This window comes from Triturus cristatus, chromosome 7 (assembly GCF_964204655.1).
Source record: "Triturus cristatus chromosome 7, aTriCri1.1, whole genome shotgun sequence".
Taxonomy (NCBI): domain Eukaryota; kingdom Metazoa; phylum Chordata; class Amphibia; order Caudata; family Salamandridae; genus Triturus; species Triturus cristatus.
In genome coordinates this window covers 118,783,727-118,797,280 of record NC_140590.1, presented here as the reverse complement: position 1 = coordinate 118,797,280, position 13,554 = coordinate 118,783,727, and the positions used below count along the sequence as shown (strand labels likewise).

Here is a 13,554-nt window from a genome sequence, read left to right as displayed (position 1 = left end):
TCCACTCTCCCCTGGGAGGGTCCCCTGAATCTGTACAACCCTCTCCCGTGGGTACAAAAGGGCGTACAGGACTGTAGGGACACTAGATTTGATGTGGACAAGATTCTGAACCAGAACCCACTGAACTTTGACTGTCTGGACACTCTGGACTTTGCTGGACTTTGTTTGGGACTGACTTCTTCTCCCACTCTGTCCAAAGCATCGCCTGTGTCCGTGTACCATACAGGCTCTGTGCAGGACCTGTGGAGCATCAAGGACAACTGAAGACATCTACCTTGGAGTGAAGGAGTCACTCCCCTGCATCGCAAGCACTACATCAGGATTGACCTGTCTGCTGCTCCTGAGCTCCTATGGAATTCCAAGGTTCCAGCAACACAGGAGGTGGGTTCCTATGTCCCTCTAGGTCCAAGCTGCCCCTTCACTGAGTTTGAGGTCAGAATCTCTTGTGGGGGCTGCAATAGTGGTACCCCTGTGCACCGTGTTTATTTGCAGTTGCATATGCTGGTTGGCATTTTCCGAGCAAGTGCATTGAGCTCTGTGTAGTCCCAACCTCTGGCACCATTTCCTACAAAGAACTCCAGCCTCCTTGCACCGAGTGCTCCTTGGGTTGCTGCTTTGTGAATGTGTTTGAGGTCCTCTCGCGAATCCTGTGCCTCTGGCCTGTGAGTCCACTTGAGGGTCAACTTTGCTTTTCTTGGGCTCTTCTGGTTTCTCCAGGCTTGCCCTGACTTCCCTTATGCTAGTGAGTCTATTGGACCTTACTAGTCCGAACCGTAACCTTTCTTGACCTTCTTTGTGGGTTGCAGTGGCCAGGACTTGTTAGTGACCCCTCAGCACTCGACATCCTTCGTGGGACAGCTCGTATCCAGCTCCTGGTCATCCTCGACGTCTCCTGGTCCCCGTGTTTGTAGAGTCAAGAAGCCCCTCAATGCTCCTGAAGCACCTGACATTGGTGGGCATTCGTCTCCTGAGCCCCTGGTCACTCCTGAGTGACCTAGACTCTTTCCCCTCTGTTTTCAGGTAGTCTTGAACAAGAATCCATCTATGGATTCCATTTGACACTTTACTTGGAAGTCCTCCATGGAGATCAACGGCAGTTTCTGATGCCACTTCAGACCTATGCACCCAGCTCCCCTGGGATAGGTAACTCTGGTACTAAGGTACTAAGGTATACATGGGTGGGGTGGCTCTCCAACCTCCTAACTTCCATGGGGTTTCTTCGAAGTCCATTGGGAAGGGTCCTTAACCGCGACTTCCCCATAGAATTGTACGGAGCACGCAGTTGTGTTCCCACACTGCACTCGTCCTCCGTGGCGGCCCTACTTACTCACCTTGGGTGGTTCCTCTGGGTCCCAGTGGTTCTTATACCACTATTTTAGTATATGGTCTAGTCTCCTCCTGGAGCCCACTGTGTATTAGTGTGATTTACTATTGGTTCTGTGCTACAGTATTGTGTGCTTTATGAGTATCCTTGTGTAGAGTGTTCTGTGTCGTACTTGAGAGTGTTATAATAATATATACATATTTTTATAACTACTGTGTGGTTCTCCTCTCATTTATCCAATACTATAAGGTTGCATTCTGGTAAACCAAGCTGCTTAACATTCCTTCAAGATTAAGCCTGAAGGCTGCTCTCCACAGCTACCACTTGGATAGCTTTATAAGGTTATCTTTGACCTTTTAAATCACCAAAAGTGGTGTGAGGACTGGTGCACGGAGTCCATTTAAATTAGTGGACAGAATACACCAGGCCAACTTCTCACAACAAGGAGATGATGGACAGAGTGTTGAAAATGTTCAGACACTCACCCCCAGTTACAGATCTGGGTTGAACCCATCATCGTTCTTTAGCTCACTCCGCCATCCCTGTTCAGACCCAGCCATATACAAATCAGTATTGACCTTGTCCCTCATGGGAGCAGTCCATCCCAGACTGCCAAGCCAGATCTTCTCTGGACTGGAAATAAGCATCCTGGCAACAGCATCGGGATAACACACCTCATCAGTTAGGCGAGCTTTAATCCAGTGGCAAAGTGAGCAAGAGAGCCACATCTGGGCATACCCTGCCAACTTATGCCGAACATATAAAACACAAGGAGATTATGGACGGAGCGCTGAAAATTTAGAATCAAGGGATAAGCATGTGTGCAGGACTAAGGGGACACATAGTGTACAGGAGTAGATTCATCAGATTCAATTTAACTTCTTTTTTTAATGATGCAGTTGAGGGGTTCAGTCTGATATCTGGGGATAGGGTGTGCCATATTTTTGGGGCAATGCCTGAGAATGCTTGGTTATATGTTTTCTTTGTATGGAATTTTGACAGTGTCAGCAGTAGGGTTGTAGTGCCTCTAGAAAGTCTACAACCACCCGATAGTTCAAATTTTTGTGCAAGGTATCTCAGAGTGTTGAAGTTTATGGCTCTGTGGGTCATGCAAGCAATTTGTATGTGATTTCAGATCAGAGTGATGTTATTGTTTCTTTTAGATCCTGTGATGAGTCTGGCAGCAGAGTTGAGAGAGGCCTTTAGAGGCGCCAGCTTACATCTATGAAGACTGCAGAGGGCTGCACATCCATAGTCCAACCTGGGAATCCCTAGGACTTGTACAGCTGACTTGAAGTCCTCATGGGGAAGGAAGGCTTTAACTTTCCTTATGATGCTCATGTGGAAGTTGGCTCCTTTAATAATAGAGCTGATGTGCTGATGCATGTTCAGGTTCTTATTGAGTGTTATTCCTAGAGATATCATTGAATCTATGAGTGTGGTAAACAGTTAAAAGCAGTTAGTTGTTCATCCATTCTGCGATGTCCTGTGGATGTTTGGGTGGAGCAATGAGGATACATTTTGTTTTGAGAGCATTGAATTTAAGGTGGTTGCAGATGAGCCAATTTTGGTTTATGGATAATACTATTGGCAGAGGGAGGGAATGTGCACAATCACTGATTAATACATTAGACAATTAGTTACACATGAGAGGGGGCTCTCCTCATATTAAAATGTACATATACAGATGGCTAAGTAGAATGGAGGCACAGTAAGTTACCCTTCCTCGGGAATAAAGGATTTGCCCCATCCATTAGCCACTACAGATACCTGCCCCCAACCAGTAGTGTCTGTTTTTGTGGAGCAGTGGCATGAGGTTCATGGGACAAAATAAATAAAAATAAATAAAAAGCTGATCTTGCAGCTGGTTGCGTCACACCGTTCTGCTCCTCTCCTCCAGGCACAGACTTCCAGATTCCACTCTGGCCAATCCTGACGATGCTCTCATGTTGCTGGTGGCAGCATGAAAGCAGCGTAACGATTGGCCTGAGCGCCATGAATTTGTGCTCCCAGTGAGGCTGGGAGCCTGTGCCTACTATCTGCAACTCTGCAATGCAGCTGGGTTGGAGAGAGCTTCAGTGGGCATGACTGTTTGGCTGACGTGAGATCTTTTGACAGTGCCCACCACTCCCCCTCTACCTGTTGTTCCCCTGGCCCCACCCCAAGACTTGTCAGGAAAGGAAAAATAAACGATAATAAAACGTGTTTATTATTATTTTATTTTTCCTTTCCAGCTATTTTGAGGCGGGGGAGATGCTCCTCTGCCTTATCAGAGGAGCCGGTGCTGCCCCCAACTGGAAATTACTAAACAGTATATATGTTTTCTCCTTATTACACATAAGATGATTGTCTTCAATTTTTTGACTAAAGAACACCTCCATTGTGGGAATACATCTTGAAAGCTAAATCAAATCTACAACTACTTATTTTGATAGTGGTTGCGAATCGTCCACTAACGTCCTCCCTACCTTCAGAAATATCAGCAGCCCCCACAGTCACGGACATGGCCCTCACCACCCATCTGAAGGAGATAGCAGACATCAAGCTTTCTAAAGGCTCAGTAAACATAGCAGTAGAGACTACAATGGCTGAAATACAGTCACTTAGAGAAGAAGTCGCAAATTGCAACTAATTTCAATGAATTACGAGATCACAGACATTGAGATGAGCTTGGACAAACAACCAGACTAGAGTAATGAAATAAGGGTCAATCTCCCTGGACCATTGTGGCCTCTGCACCTATCTGTGCCTATCTGTGGGATTGATCTGGGATTTCATGTTCCTGCATTTGTCTGCTGACTATGTGCTACCCCACCTGTGATATGTTGATCAATAACCTCGGTGCTGGGTCTCACGGCCTGCCTAGCTACGTTTTTCTGAGTCAGGGTGAAGTGGAGTTCACAATGGGTGAATTCATCAATAAAGATGCGATTTCGTTTTTGTACGTGAATGTATTGTTATTCACACTGACATCGATTTTTCTAATAATAACAGTGAAGTGGTCTAATAACAGCAGACAAGGTGGTTGCAAAAGTGTTCCTCCAAGGGACGAATACAGGTCTCCCCTTAAGGTATGACTAAGTCAGACGAATGTCAAGCTTACTCTCTGAGGCTTTTGACACTATTGGTCTTCTGATATTGTAGGTTCTATGAGGCATATTTACAAGGCGGCGATAGAAAATTATTGCCGCTTTTGCGGCCGTTTAAGGCCGAAAAGCGGCGATAATTTTATCGCCTATTTAGCAAGGTCACGCTAACGCGTGAAACCTTGCATTAGCGCAGGGATTCTTAACGCCCTGCTTTGCATCTCTAATGAGATGCGAAGTGGGCGTTCCTGACCTGACATGACAGGAGAAATGTCGCTAAGCGACATTTCTCCTATCATCAAGCCTCACGCTATGAAGCATAGCGGCAAGAAAAGTAGCGATAACCCCTGTTATCGCTACTTTCCTTACGCCTGCTTCAGGACTGACTTAGCCATGATATCCTATGGAAGGAGGATATCATGGCTAAGTTTGTGGGGCCCTATCAACAAGCTAACGCCACATTTCATGAGATTATCGCTGGGTTTCCAGCGATAATCTCACATTAGACGTTAGGCAGTTAGTGCTAGGATTTTGATCGCTTTTGAGATAAGTGTTGCTAATAGCACGCTATCTCGGCGATAAAAATCCACGTTAGCCGGTGATAATTATCCTAGCGCTAAGTGCGCTTAGTGATAATTATCGCCGGTTGTTGCTGATATGCCCCTATGTTCTTTTACTTCTGTGGAGTTGCACGTTGTCAGCGGACGAGCAGCTGAAGATGACTTTATAATCGCAAACTGCATTGAGTTCCACAGGACCTAGACTATGAAACCAGTGTTTTGTTAAATCTGGTCACTTTGTTCTGTTATGGGGGATCCCTTCCTCCCTCCTGCTACATTCATTTTGCAGGGGAATTAGTACCTGATCTGTTCTAGTTGAAAATTTCGTACATACTAGCCTGATTTTTACACTGTTTTCATGCATGGGTCTTTGACGTTGAAAGTTGAGTTGTCACCCCGCACCTCAAGTTCCACACATTTATTAGTGGAGGAATGGGTCACAGCTTCTCCTTGCACTCACACATTTTACTTTTATATTGCTGTGCATCCTCACTCTGCCCCTGGTGTTTCATCTGTCATAATAACACCCACCCAGAGTACCAAACTCATACATTTCCATACAACTGCACACTCAAGTCATTCATGGAAGTTCCTTTGAAGGGGAATTCACTTCAAATGCAACCTTGGGCCAAACCGGACATATGGTGCCATAATACTACTTCATAAATCACTCACAAGCACAATTATGCACTCACCTTAACCAGTTCCTTGATGGTAAGAAATATAGGGGCACATGCCACAAGGTAGGCTTTTGAGATTCCTTAATTGCGATTATTAAGGAATCCCAATTAAGGAAATGCAAAAGCCTATGCATGTAGGACTCGCTAAAAATATAGCGATTCCTAAACATTTCCTGACCCCACTCCATCCCACTTGCCCCGAACTTGTGACTTTGTCCTGGTCTGGCGTGACCATATATCCACAGTTGCTGCGTTGTGCTTTTTAGCACTATTGTCACTAAAATCTTTGAAATTTATCTCTCCAATTCTACTGATTGGAGTTTTGTTGTTTTACTCTTCTTTGATTTTTTAGAAAAAGTTATTTTTATCTAACTTGGTCTGGGATCCTTTTTAGGTCTTGCCAAGCGATGCAGCACGAATGTGCTGCCATCGCTTTGCGAGGCATGTACTATACACTGTAGTGTGGAAGCTTTGCGGAAGCTCCTCCCACTCTCTGCCCATTGGCTTTTGTCTTAAATGCTGCCTTCCGATTGGTTTGAGGCTTGTTAGTCTCTCCTCAGTCATCATTTGTATCCTTCCACATCTTCTGGCTCCTTTACTCTTAACACTATTTTCTTCCCTGTCCCCCCCCAGCCCTCTCCCCGCCCCCTCCCTCAGTCTGTGACTTTTTGCCCCCCCACTCCCGTTCATGTCTTTTTGTGTCTTCAATGCAATAGGACTTGTGTAAATCACGACCAGCTTTGTTTATGTTTAGTGCGCCCTGAGCGCTTTCACTTTCTAAGAAGCCGGACAATTGAGAAGATGCTGTTTGTGTCTACAATGTAATAGGACTCGTGTAAATCACAACATGCTTTGTTTACGTTTAGCGCTCCGTGCCACTGATCTGACTTCCTGTCGCTGTCTGAAGCCGTGGGGAAGGCTGGCCAGTTATTGTCCATAAAGAAGGAGCAGGGAGGGCAGCCCATTGTTTAGCACCTTTGCCACCACGCCCCGCCATTGCAGTCAAAGGACGCCCCTGCTGAGAGACCAGAGGCAAAAGAGTCGACCTCCGTACAATCAGCCAGTGCCGCCGGTCCGCTGAGGCAGCCGTGACCCAAAACGCCTGCACCGAAAATCCTCACATGTTTAGTAACTCGAGGACTGGCTGTGGGAGAGGTTAGAGCAGTGGATTCACTTGGACGCAATCTTGCCCCACATATTATGCCTCAGAGTAAAGTTTATTGATTGATTGAAACATAGACTAGGAATATGATAGAATTGAGAAATATGAAAGACAAAATACCAGTAACAACATCCATTGGTGGCTGCGAATTCACTTTTCAATGGTACATCTGCAGCATTTTTGCTCACTGATATCTTTGATATGCTTATGATGGTATGTCTGTGCCCTGGGATCTCTCCATATCACCAATCATTTTTACTTCTGGAACCCCAATTTTGTGAATCAACAACATCTGAAATGTTTTTTCATACGCGGTGATGTCTCCCTGCCTACAGAACACGTTGGCTTCCTTGCAAGGGCAAGGTGTTTGAAAACAGCGCAAGGCCAGATTATAGGAGAGCGCCCCCTTACAGTCCATGGGGGGTAGGGGTGAAGGCTAAGATTTTGTTAACCCACTGACTCATTGGTGTAGCTTGGAACATGCATGCTGTGTTCATCGCACATTATTCCTCTGTGGTGTCACCCAACACAGAATTGATAGCAGAAGATTTACGCGCACATTTGAGTTAGCACTTATTCTGTGACTTAATAACACACTCAGCAAAGACCTCCATGTGCGATATTTAGCACGCAATTACCGCGTCACTCATAACAGCTTAGATTTCAGAATGCTTGGGATGCTGTACTGTACAGAGCTACCAGTGCAAGTTTTATTTCTGTAGTTTGTAGAATGGGTTCCAAGACCCCACTGTGCAAAATGTAAGAGCGTTTACAGGTTAGAACATTATTTAAACTACGCAATTTCTCATATAGCTTGGAGTTCAAGCCACTCATGCAAATTGATTACTTAAATCCATACAAAAAGAAAACTCTGGAGGTGTTAAAGCCAGACCCAATGTCGTTGCCAGTGCTTGTTCAACCTTAACATTCCAGCAAAGGTTAGCCCGATCTCAAACCATAACAAGTTTTGCAGATCATATTTGTTTTGCAGATCATATTTCAAGTATGGCTTGTGTCTTTCTCGAGTACAGAACACGCTTCTGTTTCAGTATAGCTATTGCTCATGATCAGTTTCAGTTTCATACCACACTGTTCTTTACCTCCACATTCCTCTGCTGCTCCACATCCCTGACAAAGTAACACAAGCATTTGCAAAGCTGGCTGGTCCGACTTATGCTGCCAGACTTTTGACTTTCTCAATGCATTAGCTTTGTCAATGCATATTGTTTTTTTGTAAAACTTTATTGTTTGGGACTAACAGTTACCTTAACCCCTTTTCATGGCACCCCACTAAGAACAAATGCTCTTTTCAACCGGTTATAGCAGTTGTGTAAGGCTAAATGAGAAGAGTTAATATAACACCCAGGATAATGTGCTGCATGGCTAAATACTTTTAAGATCCTAAAGGAGAGCATTGCAAATGCTTGTTTGTGTGGAGTTTTCACTTTATGACTGTTTGAAGAGTTACACAAATCCTTTACACATTGACTCTAAGTTAAGCCTGACTGCTCTTTGCCAATCTACTAGAGGGTTGCCTCTAAGAAATGCAAAAGCCTATGCATGTAGGAATCACTAAAAGAATAGCGATTCATAAACATTTCCTGACCCCACTCCATCCCACTTGGCCTGAACTTGTGACTTGGTCCTGGTCTGAATAAGTTCTGCTTTGGCTTTGAGCAAGATATTTAGATATTTAGAGTACCAGTCATCTGGATATATGGTCTTGCCAGACCAGGACAAAGTCACAAGTTCGGGCAGAGTGGGATGGAGTGGGGTCAGCAACAGGGACCCAGATAGGCCCACTGAACAAAGTACCTGGTTTGCGGAGCACTGCAAGGATCCACTGTGAAGATGCTTCTTCAGCCGAAGCAATGCTTCGGTTCCAAGATGTGGCGAGACTGCAATGTGAGGGCTGGTGTCATCACTGAGGACCTTGTCAACTGGGCTTGAAATGAGAAGTCCAACGTCGAGGATGTTGTGCAAAGTCGGGGCGATGCATCGGTTCTGAAGAGTTTGGAGGCTGTGATGCGGTGTCCATCGTCATCGTTGAGGCTGCCATCGATGAGGTATGTGTGGGACCGCACAGAGGATGAATCACACAGTGGTGGTTTCGAGGAGGCTGTCAAGTGATGTGGGTCTTTGTGCAGATCCAATCCACACAGCAGAGGAGAACTGTCAGTTCCGCTGGATCCACAAGGCTGGTAGAGCACCTTAGATCCACCTCCAAGGGTCTAGGACTGGGGTGGCACAACTTGGCAGGGTAGACTTACAGATAGCAGAGTCCAGGTGCAGGTGCAAGGTTGTTGGAAGCATCTTGTCTCCCTGAGGCTTCAGATCAGGAGGTCAGCCATCTAGCCCTATGCCCGCAGGCAAGCATAGGAGGGCAGCAGTCCTTCAAAGCAGCAGACTAGAAGCTGACTAGGGGTCCTTCAGCAGCATTGCTGTCCTTCTTCCTCACAGAATATCCACAGGTCCAAAAATGTCCTAAAGAGTTGGTGTCTGAGATCCAGTACTAATACCTAGTTGTGCCTTTGAAGTGGAGAGAAGCTTTTAGAGGAATGCCTTTGAAGTGCACATCTGCCCTGCCTTCCTGGCCCTGGATCCAGACTAATTACAGGAGGTGTGTAGCCCACTGTGTGGAGACAGGACACAGCCTATTCAAGGGTAAGTGGTCTGGGCCCAGCTTTTCCTTCCATCTTGCCAGTGATGGTCCATCCCATTGGGTTTTTGCTGTCTAAGAGGAATACACAAAGCATACCAGCCAACGACACCCAGTCATGTGACCCACAGACAGGCTGCAGGCACCAACTTGCTAAGGCCAAAAAAATGGTAACTATCTAACGAGGAAATTTCAAACTTTTAACTTAAAATCCAAACTTTACCATAAGTTAAGCTTTTTCATTACAATTCCAGAGACACCAACATGAACTGGTTTTTTGTTCCAATTTTGAAATTGCACAGGTGAAAAACTATTGTCAGAGTTTTTCACTACTAGGGCATGTAAAACGTTTAATAATTATGGCACCCTGCCTTCTAGACACTCTAGGACCTACTATAGGGGTGACATATGTACCAAGAGGAAGGTTTGTGCCTAGCGAAAGGTTTATTTTGTTAGCTCAAATAGCAGTACATGCTCTTTAGCACTGGTTTGCAGTGGTAAAGTGTGCAGAGTCCTAAAGCTAGGAATAAGGAAGTCAGCTAAAACAGGAGGTCGGAAGCAAAACATTAGGAGAAACCCAAGTTAAGGATGTCAGGCCTAACAGTTCCCAAGATTGTTCCACTGCTGAATCAGTCTTTAAAGAGGCTTTAGAGACAGATCATTTAAGGGATGGATTTTTCCGGGCCAGGATATCTGTCATCCCTAACCCCTTAGAATGTTTGAACTAGAGGTCCATCTCACTTATCCACACAGATATGAAGATTTTGGCTAAAGATCTTGCGAACCACCTAAAAACACTCATCCGCTTTTGATTCATTCCACACAAGTAGCCTTGGTACCAGCCTGTTCTTCATCGAACCATTTGTGCATCCTATTCCAAATACAATGGCAAGTCACAGATGACCTAGAAGAGAGAATTGTTTTCTCCCTTGAGGCTCAAAAAGTGTCCCATAGGGTGGATTTGGGATACCTCTTCAGAACAATCGAACGCATGGATATAGGGCAAAATATCCTTACCATGACTTAAGGGAAGTATTAGAATCCAGAGGACTCAACCACTTGTGAAGGCTAACCCTCCCCATTCTTTTCAATCACCGTGAGGCACGGCATACAGATTAAATGTACAATGATGATGGCTGGAGAACTTAAAGGCCTGATTCACAAAGTGCCTCTGCAGTCATGACAAATGGTCCGCACTCATAGCAGAATCTTTGCAATGAGAATTCTCATTGCGATGATTCCGCCATGAGTGCGGAGACTTGTGCGAATTGGGCCTAAAGAGATCTAATATGCGGATGATAATGTATTGACTTTTTCAAATCCTTTAGAATTGGCAGTGCCACTGATAAAGCAAATAGACCTATTTTCAACATTCCGGAAATAAGATCAAATGGTCTAAATGCAAAGCACTACCTCTGACCCCCATTACTTTGCAGGTTGCAATAGGGATTTTACCCTTTTTATGGCTGACATGTAGGCTGAAAAAAATGGGAGTGTACATCAAGGACTGGAAAATATGGTGCATGACAACCTCTCACCCTTAGTGACTGCCATGAGCAGTGACTTACAGAGGTGAGTGGATCTCAACCTCTCCTTTTAGGGGTGAGTCCAAGTTGTCAAAATGAACACTGGACCCAGGTTGCTTGGTAGGGAGGACAAATTGTTGCTTTTTGTGAAATTTGGAAAAAACTAGAATAAAGGGTGCCAAGCTCTATGCTACTAGGATTAATGGGTGACTTTGTCTGCCGGGCATTAAAAGCTATTGGCTGGCTCATCAGTTAGTTCAGGCTATCTATTTTCTGCAGACTCACATAGCAACCCCATCATGGGCCCTCACTGAATAGAACACACTGAATGTCAACTCTACAGAGGATCTGACTCCCTGCTACAAGAAGCAAACCTATGGGACGGTGACTAAAAATTCCCTCATCTCCACCTCATTGCATTTGTGGCAAGAAAAAGCAAATATACTTCTTAAATCCAACATACACATACACTCAAATGCACCTATGTGGTGCAATGCTGCCATTGTGTAGGGGAAAAACATTGCAAACTCAATTGATCACTTTGAAAGGTTTGTAATCTAAAATTACCTTATTATACATGAGTCATTGGAATCTTTTTAAGCAGTATGCCAAAAGTATGGGCTCCACTCACGCAACACTGGAGGTACCTGCAAATATCACATGCAGTGAATGACATCTTGGGCTGCTCTCCAGCCCCCTGGCACAATCCCCTCTAACACACTATTTACATGCATGAAAGGAGTTCAGAGGTACCATCTCTCTTCTCTATGGCACTGGTGGCCAACTAAGTTGCTGCACGTAAAGATTTTGATTATGAATGTAGTGACATAGGTCATGACATAGTCCATATCCTGTGGGAGTGTTCACTCATGCGCATCTACTGGTGGAACCTACGCGATTATATGAAGGCAATTCTTTTGGATACAAGTACAATTGTTAGGTTCAGCTTCTGCATGATGCCATTCCCCTTTCTGGACTTTCACAGCTGGAGAACAGATGGTTCTCGACAGCCCTGGTTGTAACCACCCTATGGAAGTCTGATAAGGTTCCCAGCTTACAGGCATGGCCAAAGGATTGATTCTGATTTTGATTGTTAATCTAATTGTATGATTTTAGTTTAATATACCTCTGGAAGCTTGATGTGTCAGTATCCCTGACAATATGTATACTTATATTCGGAATCTTTGGATTGTATACTATAATGTCACAAATCTTAATAAATAAATGTGTGAAAGAGGGAACAAGGACTTTAAAAAAAAATCTTCCTTTTGTGTAGGAAAATGCCTCTTTTTGTATACTTTGTTCTGGACTGATGCTGCAGATTTTTTGACTCTGTGCACTGGGACAGTGCTAACCAGTTCCAGTGCATGTGCTCTGACCCCTAAAGCACGGCAAAATTGACTACCCTCCTATAAGTCCCTACCATATGGTACAAAAGTGTATCCAGGGCCTGTAAGTTAAATGTCACTAGTAGCCTGCAGCACATAACATGACACCAATAAAGTGACAATGCAAACATGTCTCCAGGCCTGCCCTTTAAAATTCAATGTATCAGTCAAGTCATATTTTATTTTACTTTTTTGAAAATGACATTTTCCTGCCTGGGACAAATCTGCCGTTCTGTCAGTAATCACTGTCATTCAGAATGGCTCCTTCATTCGGTTTGAAGTGTTTCCCTCCCAGAGCTGAGACAAAGGAAGAGGGTTTGACCTTCCCCTGAGAGGATGGCCATCTGAGATGTGCCCAGGAACTTAATTAACTCCAAAGGATGCCTACTCTGTCACAGGTATATGTAGCTCATACCTCGTCTCACCCCTCTAGTGTCCTGCAAGCCAACCAGACTTGCCCTCAGAAGAGGTTTTAAGTGACGATAAGGGAGGGTTTGTCTATTATCATCATTACAGCTCTGGGTGGGCACGGGGCCTATCCACAATGGAAAAAATGTTCTGCCATCTTGGTTTTAGGTAGAGATGGACACAGTTGGATAGTCTAGAGCAAAACGCTCAGGAATTGCTGCAAACGTTGTTAGGGTCACTGGGAACTTTTGCCCCATTGGTTAGGGAATGGCCAGAAGTTCCCCACACCTACAGGCTGGCACTGGACATAAATGTGGCCTGAGAAGTGGACTCCCAGGGTGATTTGGTTGACTTACAATTAAGCAACAGGGACAAAAAGGCTGAAAGAATCCCACTTTCCTGAAGAGCCCAGCTTAGCAGTGCTAACTGGCCTTACCCTTTGCCCTGCTACTGACTTCTTCTGGACTGAGTCCAGAACTCTAAGTCTTTTCCCTAAGTCCATGAGGCTTTTAGATAAGTGTCAGAGTATACTCATCCTGCCTAACTCGAACAACCTGGTTCTTATAAACCTCTTCAGTGATTTTTGCCTGGAGAACTAACAGAAGACCAAGATCAAGTGGCCAACCTGATCTACCAAGCATGCATCGTCGGTGGGATTGACTTCACCACAGCTCCAACTATGTCCTTCTTCACAGCAGCAAATTCAGCAGGCCCAATGCCACGCCACATCCAACAATGTCCAACCCTCTCCGGCTAAAGCC

General features: G+C 44.9%; 1 pseudogene across 1 annotated transcript in view; it reads left to right on the top strand.

Moving 5' to 3' along the window:
• Positions 1-13,554, top strand: part of LOC146808984 (sialic acid-binding Ig-like lectin 13) — a 464,421-nt pseudogene that overhangs the window by 134,634 nt on the left and 316,233 nt on the right. The window lies entirely within an intron of this gene.